The 17,381-nt window shown below is 38.3% G+C and overlaps 2 long non-coding RNA genes across 3 annotated transcripts; both read right to left on the minus strand.

Annotated features, from left to right (window-relative positions):
- Nucleotides 1-6,148: 6,148 nt before the first annotated feature.
- LOC114940964 (uncharacterized) lies at nucleotides 6,149-10,431 on the minus strand. Of its 2 annotated transcripts, none has more exons than XR_014925182.1 (6): nucleotides 9,645-10,431; nucleotides 9,120-9,283; nucleotides 8,957-9,001; nucleotides 8,237-8,417; nucleotides 6,803-7,731; nucleotides 6,149-6,701 (listed from the first exon to the last, which is right to left on the minus strand). It is a non-coding gene; the product is annotated as an uncharacterized LOC114940964 (long non-coding RNA). The 2 variants fall into 2 exon arrangements; XR_014925181.1 differs by having other exon boundaries at nucleotides 9,601-10,431.
- Nucleotides 10,432-14,847: 4,416 nt separating this feature from the next.
- LOC114929558 (uncharacterized) lies at nucleotides 14,848-16,188 on the minus strand. The gene is made up of 2 exons (XR_003819272.2): nucleotides 16,030-16,188; nucleotides 14,848-15,899 (listed from the first exon to the last, which is right to left on the minus strand). It is a non-coding gene; the product is annotated as an uncharacterized LOC114929558 (long non-coding RNA).
- Nucleotides 16,189-17,381: the final 1,193 nt, after the last annotated feature.

The following is a 17,381-nucleotide window of genomic DNA, read 5'->3' on the forward strand; positions in this document are numbered from 1 at the left end:
GGAGAGAACGAGAGAAGGCGAGAAACAGCGAGAGAGCGAGAGAACGCGAGAGAGTGCGAGAGAGAGCGGGAAAGAGCAAGAGAGAGCGAGAGAGGGCGAGAGAGAGCGAGAGAGAGCGATAGAGAGCGGGAGAGAACGAGAGAAAGCGAGAAACAGCAAGAAGAAGCGAGAAAGCGAAAAAAACTGAGAGAGAGAGCGAGAGAAGACGAGAGAGAGCGGAAGAGGACGAGAGAAGGCGAGAAACAGCGAGAGAAAGCGAGAGAGGGCGAAAAAAACCGAGAGAGAGAGCGGAAAAGAGCAAGAGAGAGCGAGAGAGAGCGATAGAGGCCGAGAGAGCGCGAAAGGGAGCGATAGAGGGCGTGAGAGAGCGGGAGAGAGCAAGAGAGAGCGAGAGAGAGCGGGAGAGAGCAAGAGAGAGCGAGAGAACGCGAGAGAGTAATCGGGAGAGCACGAGAGAGAGCGAGAGAAGACGAGAGAGAGCGAGAGAACGCGAGAGAAAGCAAGAGAGAGCGAGAGAACGCGAGAAAAAGCGGGAGAGAGCGAGAGAACGCGAGAGAGCAGGAGAGAGCAAGAGGGAACGAGAGAGAGCGATAGGGAGCGAGAGAGAGCGATAGGGAGCGATAGAAAGCGGGAGAGAATGAGAGAGAGCGAGAATTTATTTTTCGTTTGGTTGCTAAAAAGGTTAAGCAACTGAGGAAAATGTCACTATACTAAGATGGGTGACCGCGGATAAAGTAAAGCAGCTTCGGACAGAATCACTTTGTCGGGATGGGTGATCGGGACAAGTACGACGCCGTATCTTAAAAAAAAGTGACACCTTTTCGACCAAAAAATAACTTGAAAAATTCATATCTCCGCAACCAATAGAGCTATCAAGTTCGTTAAGGTCTCATTTTACTTGGAAAAAATCGCGCTTTCGATTGATATGGTCATCTTTTGAAAAATATGTTTCCGTTCATGAAATATTTCAAATTTTTGTTTTAAAGGTTACGAAAATCGTGTTACGTCCGGTAAAGGATACACAGTAGCGTCCTACGGGTAATTTTCGCTATTGTTTCGATATTTTCGCTATCTTTTCGATATCTTTAGATATTTTTTTTTTGTTTTTTTGTAGATTGTATTTTAATTTGACGAATGAAAGATATAACTTAGCGAGACGCTACCGCGTCTCCTGATATATATATATATTGTATATACTAATAATAAAAAGAAAAATAATGTCAATATTATAAACATACCTATTTTATTGTTCATAATTGCACTATTTCTTTCTTTTTTTCTTTATTTATTCTTTATCCTTTCTTACCTCTTTTATATTGTATGTTTAATTTCCTTTGCATTTATCCTTTGCATGTGTATCCTTTGTATGCATCAATTTAAATTAAATAGGTGTAAAAGTAAATGATGTGTTAACTTAACTGAAAATAATAAGGAAATACAACACAAAGTATCCTTATTCAAATTAATATTCAAAGTTGGAATAGGATTGTTTTATAAAACTTATCTGAAGAAAATTCTGCTTTTTGATTCCTTCTTTTCTCTAATTTAATTTTAATAATTTTCTCTTATATATATAATGTGGACATACTGCATAATAAATCTTCTATTTCATATGGTACAATTTATCTTCTAATGTAATTTGTTTTGTTTTATATAATGAACACGTGAATATATTTCATTTACATAAATATTTTCATTTCATTGAGATTCTGAAATTAAATAAAAAAGTATTAAAAAAATATGATTCAGAATATTTGCGATAATAATATTACATGTACCTCTCATATAAAATAATAAAAAAATTAGAAAAAAAAATTTTAACAATACGGGGTTTTGAACCTGGGTTCTCATGGTTACTAGTCCCGCACTTATCCACTCCGCCATACAGCCCCAATCGAAAACATAAATTTTGTCGTATATTTTTTAAACAGTAAGTAGGTTAGAACAGGTGAGCCAATTGTTGAATTTGATTCACACTAGACATAGTCGTACGTATGTCGTACTATTTCACTTTTAAAAGGTAGCGGGCATTACATTTTGATTCAAATTCACTTTGTTTACTACGATTAAGGTAGCAACGCATAAATATGTCTCGTAAGTATAATTTATTATTAATTTTGTATAATAATTATAATTAATCACTTTTTTATCTTGCCGTACATCTTTTTTAAATAGAATTATTTATATAAAATTATCATATTTTTTTCAGAAAAATCAGATGATTTACTAATGGAGACGGACGAAGAGCCGATGCTGCTCATTCTCCGGCAAATGCTGGAGGAGCAGCGACAAGCGCGGCGAGAGATGCAGGCGATAGCATTGCTCCACAGCAGCTACAACAACAGCAACCGCAGCAGCAACAGCAACCGCAACAACAACCGCAGCAGCAACCGCAACAGCAACCGCAGCAGCAATCGCAACAGCAACCGCAGCAACAGCCGCAGTCGCAGTCGCAGCCGCAATCGCAGCCGCAGTCGCAGTCGCAGCCGCAATCGCAGCCGCAGTCGCAGCCGCAGTCGCAGCCGCAGTCGCAGCCGCAGTCGCAGCCGCAGTTGTACAATGAAAGTACGTGTTGTCTATAATTTTTTTCTAAACACACACACGTATACATGTAATATATACAATTTTACTACTATATTTCAGATTTATTCAGATATAGACGAGAAGCCGGGCGAGCGAGGGCTCGATGGTATAACCAAAGAGGAGGGCATTTTTATGGCCGTGGTCGCGGACGCGGCAGTCACGGTGGCCGCGGTGGTCGCGGTGGCCGCGGTGGTCGCAGTGGCCGCCATATAATAATAAAAAATTACTATATGAATTGACATTATTATTATAAGTATTATATTATTATTATTATTACTATTATTATTACTATTATTATTATTATTATTATTATTATTATTATTATTATTATTATTATTATTATTATTATTATTATTACTTTTACTACTATTACTATTACTACTATTACTATTACAACTAATACTACTATTATTATTCATATAACTTTTAATATATTTACATTAATATTATAAATATAAAAAAATATACATTTATTTAATGCATTTTGTTTAATGATCTTTGCAAAAATATGTGAAATCTCACAAAAAAAGACATCACAGATGTAAAAAAAAGCGCTGTTATATCTTTCGCCAGCAAAAAATAGTTCTTTATAATAATAAAAAATATAATCTTCTCAAAAATTATGTTTATAGCCAAAATAATTCTTTGCAAAAATTAATCATTATCAAAAATATTTTCTCAAAAATTATATTTATAAATTATATTTTATTTTTGTTAATAATACTAGAAAAAAATTAAAATATTAGCATCAAAAAGTAGTGAAATCAAAAAATTGCGCTAAATAATTATATTGATAATACGAGAAAAAAGGTTAAAATATTAGCATCAAAAAGTAGTCAAATCAAAAAGTTGCACTAAGTAAGTGACAACATAATATATAATATTTAGATAAATTTCCTATAATGATACAAATGTATAATTATTGCTTTATTTTAAAACGTATATAATATATACAATAACAAAATAAATTCAGTAAAATATATATATATATATATATATATTCATCTTTACATTTAAATAACATGAATAATTATGTAATTAATTTAAACTGGAATGTATATACATTGTAAAGTTATTATATCTTTTTATAAAATATTTAGATAAATAGATATATATAATAAAATAAATTATTTATCTCTAAATAATTATTTAATTCAAATATATTTAAACGTATATTCAAAAAAGGTAATATAAGGCACAAAGAATTAAATTTAGGAAATTAAAAAAATTTAAAGTTAAATAAAAATTTTTAATTTAAATTAAAAAATAAAAGTAAAAAAATGTAATGTACAAAAAATACTTAGCGCTGTTTTTGTATTGTTATTTTAACACATTAGTAAATAAAATAAAATATAAATCAAAGTATAGACTAATTTTTTTACTGCAATACGCTTCAATAGAAATCTATAAACATATTACGTGGCTCGATATTCGAATGACATGTGGCTAGCTGAACATATTGATATACATGTATGAAATATATGTATATAATGTAACATGCAATAATTGTCATATTAAACAGATTCAACGATTGGGCAATGTGAATGGGCTAAGTGAAAATTATAAAAATGAATTTACTATACATTAATATATGCTAAAGACGTATACATATATATGTTATTAATATATGTATACCAGGGTTGGGAAGTAACGAGTTACTTGTAACGAAGTTACAGTTACAGTTACATTTTTTCGGTAACTTAACTTCGTTACTTTTCTCCATCTGTAACTGTAACTGTAACTTAGTTACATTTTTTTAGTAACTAGTAACTATTTTAATAGTTACTTTATTAGTTACTTTTTTTGGAAACATGCGCTAAAAGTATTGTTTAAGTATGGTAGCCGTTATATTATTAAATTAAATGTTGATAACAGTAGCATATGGATCTTTATATGATTTAATCTTTTACCTAAAATTTTCATTTTGTGTACATAAAATAATATAACACATAATTAAGATCGACCAATCACAGTCAAATATTTAAAAAAATTCTTAAGGTAATAATTGATCGATTTGCTTGCGACTTTGCGATTACCATTTAGTAACTTACTATAACTATTTTTACTGTTGTATATAAAGATCATTCATACATTGATGTTAATTGCAAAGTCGCAAGCAAATCGATCAATATTACATTCAAGAATTTTTTTAAATACTTGACTGTAATTGTGTGCATAAAATGTAAGCTCCTTATATTTAAAACAATGTATAATTATTTTTAAAAAGTAACTGAAAAGTAACGACTCGTTACTTTTAGAGTAACTGTAACTGTAACAAGTTATTTTTTAAAATCGGTAACTTGTAACTGTAACTAGTTATTTTTTCAATGAAATAACTGTAACTGTAACTAGTTACTTTTACAAAGTAACTTTCCCAACCCTGATGTATACATATATTAATTAATGTATATGGAGCATTTCAAAGTGTTTAATTGATCAATCAAAATATAAATGAATAAAAATTTCTTTATCCTGATACATGTTTTAAAGCATTTGCAATGTTTTCCTGATCGCAATCAAAGTTTCGAGATAGATGTTTAAAGCGCATTATCTTCATTATGAATTTTTTTATAAAAAAAGGTTCACATATAATTTCATGATTCTTTAATTTTGACTTATTTTGACTTCATCATTTCACTCTCCAAAGATAGGATGCGACTTCTGTGTGTGATATATTCTGTATATACACATTTCGTTACTAATCATTATTTTTAAGGACGTTTCGTAGTCAAAGGGCTATAATACAAAAACAGCGCTAAGTATTTTTTGTACATTACTTTTTTTTTACTTTTATTTTTTAATTTAAATTAAAAATTTTTATTTAACTTTAAATTTTTTTAATTTTCTAAATTTAATTCTTTGTGCCTTATATTACCTTTTTTGAATATACGTTTAAATATATTTGAATTAAATAATTATTTAGAGATAAATAATTTATTTTATTATATATATCTATTTATCTAAATATTTTATAAAAATATATAATAACTTTACAATGTATATACATTCCAGTTTAAATTAATTACATAATTATTCATGTTATTTAAATGTAAAGATGAATATATATATATATATATATATATATTTTACTGAATTTATTTTGTTATTGTATATATTATAAACGTTTTAAAATAAAGCAATAATTATACATTTGTATCATTATAGGAAATTTATCTAAATATTATATATTATGTTGTCATTTACTTAGTGCAACTTTTTGATTTGACTACTTTTTGATGCTAATATTTTAACCTTTTTTCTCGTATTATCAATATAATTATTTAGCGCAATTTTTTGATTTCACTACTTTTTGATGCTAATATTTTAATTTTTTTCTAGTATTATTAACAAAAATAAAATATAATTTATAAATATAATTTTTGAGAAAATATTTTTGATAATGATTAATTTTTGCAAAGAATTATTTTGGCTATAAACATAATTTTTGAGAAGATAATATTTTTTATTATTATAAAGAACTATTTTTGCTGTAACTTATAGTAAATTTCATTTAAATTCTTACTTTTTAATATTTGATAAGTTAGAATAAGTGCCTTCCTATGCCTTCTGTTCAATAGATTTATAATTATATAAATACTTTTAGGTGAACTATATTAAATTTTTGACATTTTGACTTAATTAAGCGTATTGAAGTAATTAACACGTGGCAGTCGATCATCGTGGCGCACATGCTTTGCGCAGTGCGCGCGTGCTCAAGTGGGTTAGCAGCTTGGCTTATACTTGCTGTCAATCTGTCATTGGTCATTATAATAAACCGCGGAAATTTGATTTATATAACAACTGAATAATATCAGTGACACAGTTATGAGTGACCATATTAATTATTAATTAATAAGATATAAGATTTATGGACAAATTAAGGAATATGAATACCTTATAAGAATACTAGGTTAATTAAATAGTTATTGGTTTAACAATTAGTTATTGGTCTGATAATTAGTGACTTTATTATTAATGTGATAATAGACATTGATATGCATTAATTACTTCAATTAGTCTGGATTGATAATCGTATAAGAAACTTTCTAATGATAAGTCCTATTAGTGCTTCTGTCATATTTGTTGCTCTTCTGGAGGAGGATATTGTCGCTTTTCATCTGAAATAAGAGAAGGAATTTTAGTGTTAATTCAGTTCTTTTCACTACATTAATCTCTTATAGTTAGAATATTATGCTAAAATACATAATAGTTTACGTACTCCAAGATTTACATATGTGTATATTTATACGGTATATGTATTTCGTTAAGTCGGATGTATTAAAATTGATGATGATTGCTCTGATGTCATCTTTAGACTCTGAATGGGACCCTGTTGAATAAAACAATATTATTATTCTAATTTGGAATATGGTGTTAAATAGTTATTTGCTGTATGATGAACTTCTTGTGGACATGATTTAATATTAACAATACTAGGTATATCGAACTTACTGAAATAGACCAGTTAAATTAGTATCTGACTTTAAATTGAATAGATTTTAATTAATTAGTCAATGATAAACAATAAGTTGTGAAATAATAATAATACAGTCGTGACTTTCTTCTATTTTGCATCTGCATTGTGATGTGTTATAATAAATAATCATTATTATTGTATTTAATGGTCTGATTTCGGATATAAGACTGCACTGATTGAATAATGTTTCGACCAAAATAACTGTGACTTTCCTTTAATCTAAACATTGAAAGTTGTAATTGCAATACAACATGCTCTCTTCAGGATTTACTGAAATATATAAATCGGATTAGTATCTGTCTTTAAAATTAAATAGACTTCTAGTTTGTTAATTAGTGATAATTAATAAACTGTGAATTAGTAGTAAAATGGCTGTGACTTTTTCTTCTACTTCTGTATTTGAACTGTGATGTGTTACAGGGAATAATTATTATATTATTCTATTGTTAATATCACTGAACAATTAGTTTTGTTATTTCATTAATTCAGTATTATTAATATCAGATATGTTATATATAACTAATTCTGGTTAAAATTATATGTGGAGTGTGATGAAAAACTTAGCTTGATCATTGTTCTGTTCGGATAAATGAAATTCTGTATTCCAAGTGAAATAAGACTCATATGTAGGAGATTGTTGTTGCAATATAACACGTTCTCTTCAGAATTTGCTGAAATAAACAAATTGAATTAGTATTTAACTTTAAATTATATAGACTTTAGTTAATTAGGTAACGATAAACAATAAACTGTGTAATAATAATAAGATGGTTGTGACTTTTTCTATTTTACATCTATACTGTGTTGTGATATAATGAATAATTATTGTATTATTCTATTACTATTATTAAATATTTAATGAACTAATTTTGGATACAAAGACTACTTTGAATGTATAAGTGTACTGGCTAAAAAGCTGTGACTTTCTTTTAACATCTAAATTAAAGACTTACTGAAATATACATATCTGATTAGTATGTGACTTAAATTGATTAGACTTTTAGTTAATTAATTAATGATAATCAATAAGATGTGAAATAGTAGTAAAATAATGGTGTCTTTCTTCCACTTTTACATTTGCACTGTGATGTGTTACAAGAAATAATCATTGTATTGTATTATTCTATTAATAATAATCCAAGACATAAATAATGAACGCTAATGCAGTAGACTTACAGTTATGAAAATAATTAATATGTGCATACTGGTGTTTTGATATATATGCATATATTATCTTAAGTCGGTGAAATACGTTGTGGATATGGACCTCTTGGAAATCATGATCACTCATGGCTTGTATAATGCTCCTGAGATTTATTAGACTTCTGGCGATTTACCATCTGGTTGTTGTCATCACCTAGATAAGTGAAACAATTGTTATTGTGTGTAGTGAATAAGTAGAAATATGTGCTGAGATATGCAAAGTTATTTCACTATACAAGTTGTCAATGACTAAAAGATCCTTGTTTTAGATATCGTAAATTTCAATATTTGAATATTGTTAATAAACTTTAATATTTAGATATCGTTATAACAGATTAATATAGCCTGTGATGGTGAAATACATTTTCATATTGTAAAGACAATAGTAATCCTATGGATTATTAATTAGATACTAGACTCTTGCATTAAAGGTCAGTTTGATAGTCTTTTTGTGCAGGACTTGGAGGGGACAATGAATTTGCTTATTAGGTCTTGAATGAGCATTGAATATATATGGACATAATTTAAATACTTATTATCTAGTATTTAGTACTTGTGTTATATCATGGACAGACTTTTCATAGACTTATATGATAATAGTTGAATACCCAAATATTAAAAGATTATTGTGTCAGAATTGTAGTGAAATATTAACTAATTATATTGTGATATACTAATCTGATCCTTTTGTACACTATAATTTGCTGATTAGTCTTGATAAGATGATCTTCAGTAATTCTGTAATTAGCAGGAAATTCAAATATTTAGTACCTTATCTCTAAGCTAGACAATTACATGTGACTTTCAGTTTTTGGTGATAAAATAGTGAACTTAGGTATAAAGATTTTATACTTACACACATATACATATATGGAACGTATGTGTTGATTGATTTTATCCTTGCATATTTCAGACGTTTTTTGTCATTTAGGGTCAGTTATGACCTTACTGTGTAGCATTGTGATGAGATGATGATGATTTGTCCATTATAAACAATGGATAAATATATATTGACGTTATCTAAAACATTTTAGTACTTAGTACTTATACTAAGTTATAAACATACTTATATGACAATCTTGAATAATCTAATAATTGATTATTATTATTTTGTCAAAATTAAAGTGATCTACTATCTAAATTATTGTGACAATTACATTTATTTCAATTCTTTCAAACACTAATGATTGATCTTAATAATATGATAATATTGAAATTTGAAACTATTTGAGACTAAGATAAAGTTAATTTAATATATCATTTAAATTAGGTAACTTTATAATAGTGTGTTACTCAAGATACAAATAGTTAATTAACGCCAAATCAAATAAACTCACAATTATAAATGTGTAAATTTTGGTGCTTTGATGAATGTGCATACATCGCCTTAAGTTGGAGAAATGCTCTGCGGATGTTTCTAGACCTGCGTTGGCAATTGGCTTCCTACTGACTGTATCATGTTCCTGGGGATTCTTTAGAGACTCCTGAGAATTCTTTGTGGGACACTTCCATCCGGATGCTGTCATCACCTTTTTTTTTGTGACGCTGGGGAAACGGTCATGCTACCACACACCCCCGGGTAGGGGTGTGGGTTATGTGGGACTCCTTGTTTCCCTTGGTCGAGCCACGAATGGTTCGACCAGGGGGCCCAAGACCTACCTCACTAAAACCCCAGCGGGTGTCCATCTCGGGCGTTGGATAGAGGACGGCGAGGATGCTGAAATTCCATGCCGTCCCGCCGCTCCCCCGCCAAGCCATCTCCGGAGAGCTGCCTTAGCCTTGCGGCCAAGACCCCTCCCCGACCGCGCAGTCAATGACTGCGCGGTTCCGTCCCGGTTGCGGCGCAGGGCGACACCGACCCCACACCGCGCCCTCCCAAAGAGTTTGGGGGGCGGAGCCATGGCTCGAGAACTCCCACTCGAGCCATCGCCCCCCGCCTCCCCGGTGGTCGCGACCCCCGGACTACCTAGAGGGTGACCCGGTTCGGCGTTCCACCAGGGGAGCCCTCACCAGAGGGCTCCTCTCTGAAGGAAAGGAACCCCCTTCCGTGGACGGCGTTGCCCTCCCGCCGGTGCCTCCTGGCTCCCGGCGGGAGGGCCCCGCGCATCACGTCTTCACAGAGGGGGACCCAGGCGCCCCGGCCTGACAGACAGCGCCTGCCCGTCGGGGACGCGTGGCCCCCCCCCCGGCCCCCCAGCCGCGTCCCCCCCCCGCTCCTTTGAGAGCCAGGGATCGGCCGTGGCCGGAGGGGTTTGCCCTAGCCGGGCACATAGAGCGTCCCCTTATAGTGGAGTGACGCACCCACGCGCCCGGCCCGCGTGAGGCTCCCGGGGGGGAGGGCCCTTGGGACTTGTTGACTAGTTGTCCCCGCCCCCCCCCCCCGAAACCCTCATCCCGCGTCAATTATTGACGCGGGTATGTTTGAGACGGACCCCCCCCCCCCCGATCCACGCCGTTACAAACGGGCAAGCCCATCGGCGGCGCGGAAAGAGAGGGCCCGGCCCCTCCTCCCATGGGTGCGTTTCTCCTTTGGAGGTCGTACCCCCCCCGGTCCCCACCACCCCCGGCGGGCGGACCCGCCGACGGGGGAGGAGGGGAAGGAGGCACACCCCCCCGTCTGTTTGGTTTCTTCTTCTTCTTCCTCCCTTTCTTCCACGCCCACCAGGGGCGCCCCCTCTCCGATCCCCGGCGCCACAAACAAGCGGACCCGCCGATGCCGGGGAAAGAGCGGGGACGTCCCCGCCCTCCTCCTCTCTCTCCTCCCCCATTCTCTCTCTCTCCCTCTCCGCCTCCTCCTTCTGCAGCATGACTTCGCCGCAGAAGGAGGAGAACGTCCTCCATGCGTCCTCATTGTCTGTCATTGCCCTCACTACCGAGGGCAATGACAGATCCCTCCCCACCGCGGCCACGAGCCTCTCTCTCTCTCCCGCCCAGGCAACACACTCAGCGAGTGTATGCTGGGCGGTGTCGCGCTCGTGGCCGCAGTGATGGCACCGCGTCGTGCGCTCTTTACCAATCCTGTGCAGGTACTCACCGAAACACCCATGTCCGGTGAGCACCTGCGTCATGTAGTAGGACACCCCACCTTTGGCCCTGTCTAGCCAGTTTTCTAGACAGGGCCGTATGGCCCCGACGGTGCGCTGTCCTGGCAGTGTTGGGTCCGCCAGGAATTCCTTCCAACTGTAACGGTTCACCTTTCCCGACGCCGCGGATCGGCTCGCCGGTTCCAGGATTCGGGAGGAAGGGGGAGATTCAGACTCGCTTATTCCTTATTAACAATACTTTGGTTTATTCAAAAAGAAACAAGTAAACAAAATGATTGTTGGCATAGAGCCTAAATAGAGAAACTTATTGACTACTCGGTATAAACGAAATGTTTGTTGGCATAAAGCCCTAAATAGAGAAACTTATTGACTACTCGGTATAAACAAAATAAGGAGGCGTATAGCCTGTAGCGGTGTCCGGAAAAGATTTACAAATTACCCGGTATAACTTAGAGATACGGTGTACGGTGGCGTATAGCCTATGGCAGGAAGAAACCGGAAACCGGGAAACCCGGCGTAATGACGAGAAACCCGTCACCCGGTGTATAGCAGGAAGAGACCGGAAACCGGGAAACCCGGCGTAACAACGAGAAACCCGTTGCCCGGCGTGTAGCAGGAAGAGACCGGAAACCGGGAAACCCGGCGTAACAACGAGAAACCCGTTGCCCGGCGTGTAGCAGGAAGAGACCGGAAACCGGGAAACCCGGCGTAACAACGAGAAACCCGTTGCCCGGCGTGTAGCAGGAAGAGACCGGAAACCGGGAAACCCGGCGTAACAACGAGAAACCCGTTGCCCGGCGTGTAGCAGGAAGAGACCGGAAACCGGGAAACCCGGCGTAACAACGAGAAACCCGTTGCCCGGCGTGTAACAGGAAGAGACCGGAAACCGGGAAACCCGGCGTAACAACGAGAAACCCGTTGCCCGATACTAAAGGTAGGAGGCCAGAAACCGGGAAACCCGGCGTAACAACGAGAAGCCCGTTGCCTGGCTAGGAGGTCTGGAGCAGGACTGGTGCCGGCTCATCCGTCGAGCCGGCTTATATACCCTGCCGGCGGTTCCCCCACTCTACCTCGAGGCTGTGGTGGGGGTAACGCCGGCGTCGTAGTGGGGCGCCTCTGGGGGTTGTAGTGGGGCGCCCCTGGGGTAGGGTGACCCGTGTATCAGTTAAGATTTTGTGCTTAGGGGCGCCTTAGGCGCCATAGCCTCAAGTGGCGGGCGGGTGATCGGCCCGCGAGGCGTTAGTAACGGCTACGCCGTTACACTACCCCCTCCCTAGACGGCGGATCGTACGGGGTCGGCCGAATCGGTGGCTCGGATGCTCAGATCCCCGACGCTGAGCACGTCCGCCCGACGGATGTACAATTGGTACTCCGGATCCATGTTTTCGTAGAGCTGTTCCAGTTGGTCTAGGGGTGAATATCCCCCGGCGCGCCGCATCATGGTCAGGACCTCGGTGGCGTACTTTTGGAAGGACTCTTTAGGGCGTTGTTGACGTCCCTGGATCGTCCTTTTTATCTGTCTCTCATACCCGCTTGGCAGGTATTGCTGGCGGACAGCTTGGCGAAAGTCGGCCCAGCTGGCTATGGTATCGCGGATGTTGCGATACCACAGCAGGGCGTCTCCCCGTAAGAGTTCGGGTAGCCCTAACAGCATCTGGGCGTACGCTCGAGGAATGCCAGGGGGTCCTTGCCCTCGAAGTGGCACCCCCATTTTCGGATCTGGTCCATGATCCTGGCTGGTTCAACAGGTGTCGGAGTGGTAGCTTCTTCGTCTTTGGTTGGGCTTCCGGTGGCCATTTCGACGTTGATAGTGGGCACAGGTAGGTGAGTTCGAAATAGCGCGGGGTTTTGCCCGACAAATCGGCGGAGGCGTCGGCGGACCTCGTCTAAAGTTCCTTGGCTATCGATTCCGTGTCTTTTGGCCAAGGCAATAGCTTCGGTTTTTGATAATTGATTTACCCACGCGGGCATCTGGATAGGCTTAAGCGAGTCGGGATCTCCACTGGGCAGGTCCCTGTTCGGGCGCCATGTAACGGTTCACCTTTCCCGACGCCGCGGATCGGCTCGCCGGTTCCAGGATTCGGGAGGAAGGGGGAGATTCAGACTTGCTTATTCCTTATTAACAATACTTTGGTTTATTCAAAAAGAAACAAGTAAACAAAATGATTGTTGGCATAGAGCCTAAATAGAGAAACTTATTGACTACTCGGTATAAACGAAATGTTTGTTGGCATAAAGCCCTAAATAGAGAAACTTATTGACTACTCGGTATAAACAAAATAAGGAGGCGTATAGCCTGTAGCGGTTTCCGGCAAAGATTTACAAATTACCCGGTATAACTTAGAGATACGGCGTACGGTGGCGTATAGCCTATGGCAGGAAGAAACCGGAAACCGGGAAACCCGGCGTAATGACGAGAAACCCGTCACCCGGTGTATAGCAGGAAGAGACCGGAAACCGGGAAACCCGGCGTAACAACGAGAAACCCGTTGCCCGGCGTGTAGCAGGAAGAGACCGGAAACCGGGAAACCCGGCGTAACAACGAGAAACCCGTTGCCCGGCGTGTAGCAGGAAGAGACCGGAAACCGGGAAACCCGGCGTAACAACGAGAAACCCGTTGCCCGGCGTGTAGCAGGAAGAGACCGGAAACCGGGAAACCCGGCGTAACAACGAGAAACCCGTTGCCCGGCGTGTAGCAGGAAGAGACCGGAAACCGGGAAACCCGGCGTAACAACGAGAAACCCGTTGCCCGGCGTGTAACAGGAAGAGACCGGAAACCGGGAAACCCGGCGTAACAACGAGAAACCCGTTGCCCGATACTAAAGGTAGGAGGCCAGAAACCGGGAAACCCGGCGTAACAACGAGAAGCCCGTTGCCTGGCTAGGAGGTCTGGAGCAGGACTGGTGCCGGCTCATCCGTCGAGCCGGCTTATATACCCTGCCGGCGGTTCCCCCACTCTACCTCGAGGCTGTGGTGGGGGTAACGCCGGCGTCGTAGTGGGGCGCCTCTGGGGGTTGTAGTGGGGCGCCCCTGGGGTAGGGTGACCCGTGTATCAGTTAAGATTTTGTGCTTAGGGGCGCCTTAGGCGCCATAGCCTCAAGTGGCGGGCGGGTGATCGGCCCGCGAGGCGTTAGTAACGGCTACGCCGTTACACAACTTTGGATCAGCACCCGTCGGGAGTGGACCCTCACAGTACGCCGGAGACTTTCCGTCATAGTGATGCCCGCCCGCTGGTATCCACGCGTGCGCGTGTACACCTCAGCATACATGCGGGCGAGCATCTCAACGGGGGGCACTCCGGAAAGCACCCCCGTCGCCGCCCAGCTGACCGTACGGTAGCCCCTGCATATCCTGTTGGCTACCCGCTTCTGCACCTGTCTCAGTGCATCGCTGGGACCGCGGGCAGCCCCCAGGCATTTCGACCATACTGGGGCCCCGTACAGCAGCATGGCGTGTACAGTCCCGGCGTACAACTTCCTTACACTTCCGCCAGGTCCCCCGAGATTGGGCAGCAGGCGTTGTAGTGCCATTGCTGCCCTCTTCACTTTGGGGGATATGCGGCGGAAGTGTTCTTGGAAGGTCCACTTATTGTCAAGGTGGAGGCTCAGATATTTCATGCAGGCCCCCACCTCTATTGGGGTGTCCTCCACTGTGATGTGGACTCTCGGCGGCGCCCCGTGAGAGCCATCATGCAAAAAGATGGCCTCGGTTTTCTGGGGCGCCACTTTGAGTCCCATCCTCCTTACGTAGCGCACGACGCGGTTGATCGCTATGTTCGTCCGAGCGGTCGCGTCTTCCCACGAGGTCCCCCCGACCATCACCAGTGTGTCATCCGCGTAACACACCGTGTGACAGCCAGGGGGGAGGATGCTGTCATCACCTAAGATAAGTGGAATAATTAGTTATATGTGTAGTGAACAAAAAGAAATATGTGCTGAGATACACAGAAGTTGCCTTTAATTGTACAATGACTATAAGCTATATCTTTAGATATTATAAACTTTAATATTTAGTTTAACGTTAATAATAGTCTTAATAAAGCTTTTTTCGGGGTAATACGTTTAATACATATAGTAAAAGACAATTTGATAATTATAACAATTATTAAATACACATTAACTCTTGAGTAATATTTTCTGTAATTACGTTTTATATCTCAGTGCTATTAATTTTGTGACTTTTTCTCTTGTCGAGCTAACCAGTGATATTCCATGCTTTTGACTCTTGGTGCGTGCATGGTAAACATATAATTAAATAAATAATTAAATAATAAATGACTCTCTATCAATAATAGTAATTACATATACTAAACTACGTAACTATATGATATTGGAAGCTAAAAGTTGTTTTTAGCATGATGTCAATTATAATAATTACCTGATGCAAAGTTAATACCTTCTAATTAGAATTTATATCATTCTGTGCATACATCTTGAATATACAAAAATTTATAATCTTTCCTGTAATAACAGACTTTTGACATTAGTATTGCGGCGGTGAGTGATGTCCTCTTTGAGGTTATATGAGCTGTCCTTATGGCATATGGATGGGATGCTTCCCTTGTCATTGCATCCTAAATATGCATCTGAATCCTAGGAAATGCATATGATAAACATATATAAATGATTATTGTTACATGATTCTCTTCTGATAACAATATTTATAGATATTAAATATCTATTCAATTAAATATGATTTATTAATATTTTTATTATTATATACCTGCTTTAGACTGTTTGACGTAATTTATAAACCTTGAATTGTGATACATACATATCTGACTGCTTGTGTTGTCAAAATGACATATTGTAACAATTGGGGTTATGTCTCTCTCGGAGAATGTTTTCTCTCGGGAAATTGAGTTTAAGATGCAAAGGGACATCGACGCGCCATCTCTGAGTGAATGGCTGTACTCGGTTGCCAAAGTTCCAAACAATCATGAACTGTGATATAGATGTGAAACTCGATGTGCCTCTTCGCGTTATAAAAGTTACTAGATATAGGGGAAACTTGAAAATTGGACAGATTCGAATTTCTCTCTTATTTATTAAATAATAAGGTGTTATTTAAACAAAAAGACATTGTTTATTGAACAATTTGGTAAACTTTACTAAATTAAATATATATTTTGTACTTTGTGTGTACTTTTATATATAACTGGACTATTGATATATGAAAGTATTGGCAGCGTATATTGAGTGATTGTATTATAATATAGATATGAAACTCGATGTGCCTCTTCGCGTTAAAATTACTAGATATAGAGGAGACCTCATAGTTGGACAGTTTTAAGTTTCTCTCTTAATCGCTCAATAATGGGGTGCTATTTAAACAAAAAGACACTGTTTATTGAATAATTTGGTAAAATTTATTAAATTAAATATATATCTTGTATTTTGTTTGTACTTTTATATATAACTAGACTATTGATGTATGACAGTATTGGTAGCGTATATTGAGTGATTATGATATAGATATGAAACTTGATATGCCTCTTCGCGTTACTAAAGTTACTAGATATAGGGGAGACTTGATAAATTGGACAATTTTAAGTTTCTCTCTTATTTATTAAATAATAAGGTGTTATTTAAACAAAAAGACATTGACTATTGAACAATTTGGTAAAATTTACTAAATCAAATATATACTTTGTACTTTGTGTGTATTTTATGCATAATTGGACTAATGACATAGAAGAGTATTGGTAGCGTATATTGAGTGACTGATGTTGTTATTGCTTGCGTTCTGTTTTAATCAATAGGTGAACGTAAGCGATTTATGATACTATAAGCGTCGAGAAACATCTCTACAGATATTGCGGCATCTCCTCCTCAAGTAACTTTGAGGTCTGGAAGATTGCTGTTTGTGTTACACGCTATTAATTAATAATATTTGATAAATGAGTTGAATTACTACATTGATCCTGGTTGTTGTGTTAGTAACATTAATGGAATTTTTGCAGATTATCAATTAAAACATTTTTCACATTACTGACATTACATTGCGTTGATTAGTATTATATATACATACATTTACTAAAATGGAGTCAGTTGACGATATAATAGCACGGCTGA

The sequence above is a fragment of the Nylanderia fulva genome, unplaced genomic scaffold (assembly GCF_048542155.1).
Source record: "Nylanderia fulva isolate GAGA-0341 unplaced genomic scaffold, ASM4854215v1 Scaffold319, whole genome shotgun sequence".
Lineage (NCBI taxonomy): Eukaryota > Metazoa > Arthropoda > Insecta > Hymenoptera > Formicidae > Nylanderia > Nylanderia fulva.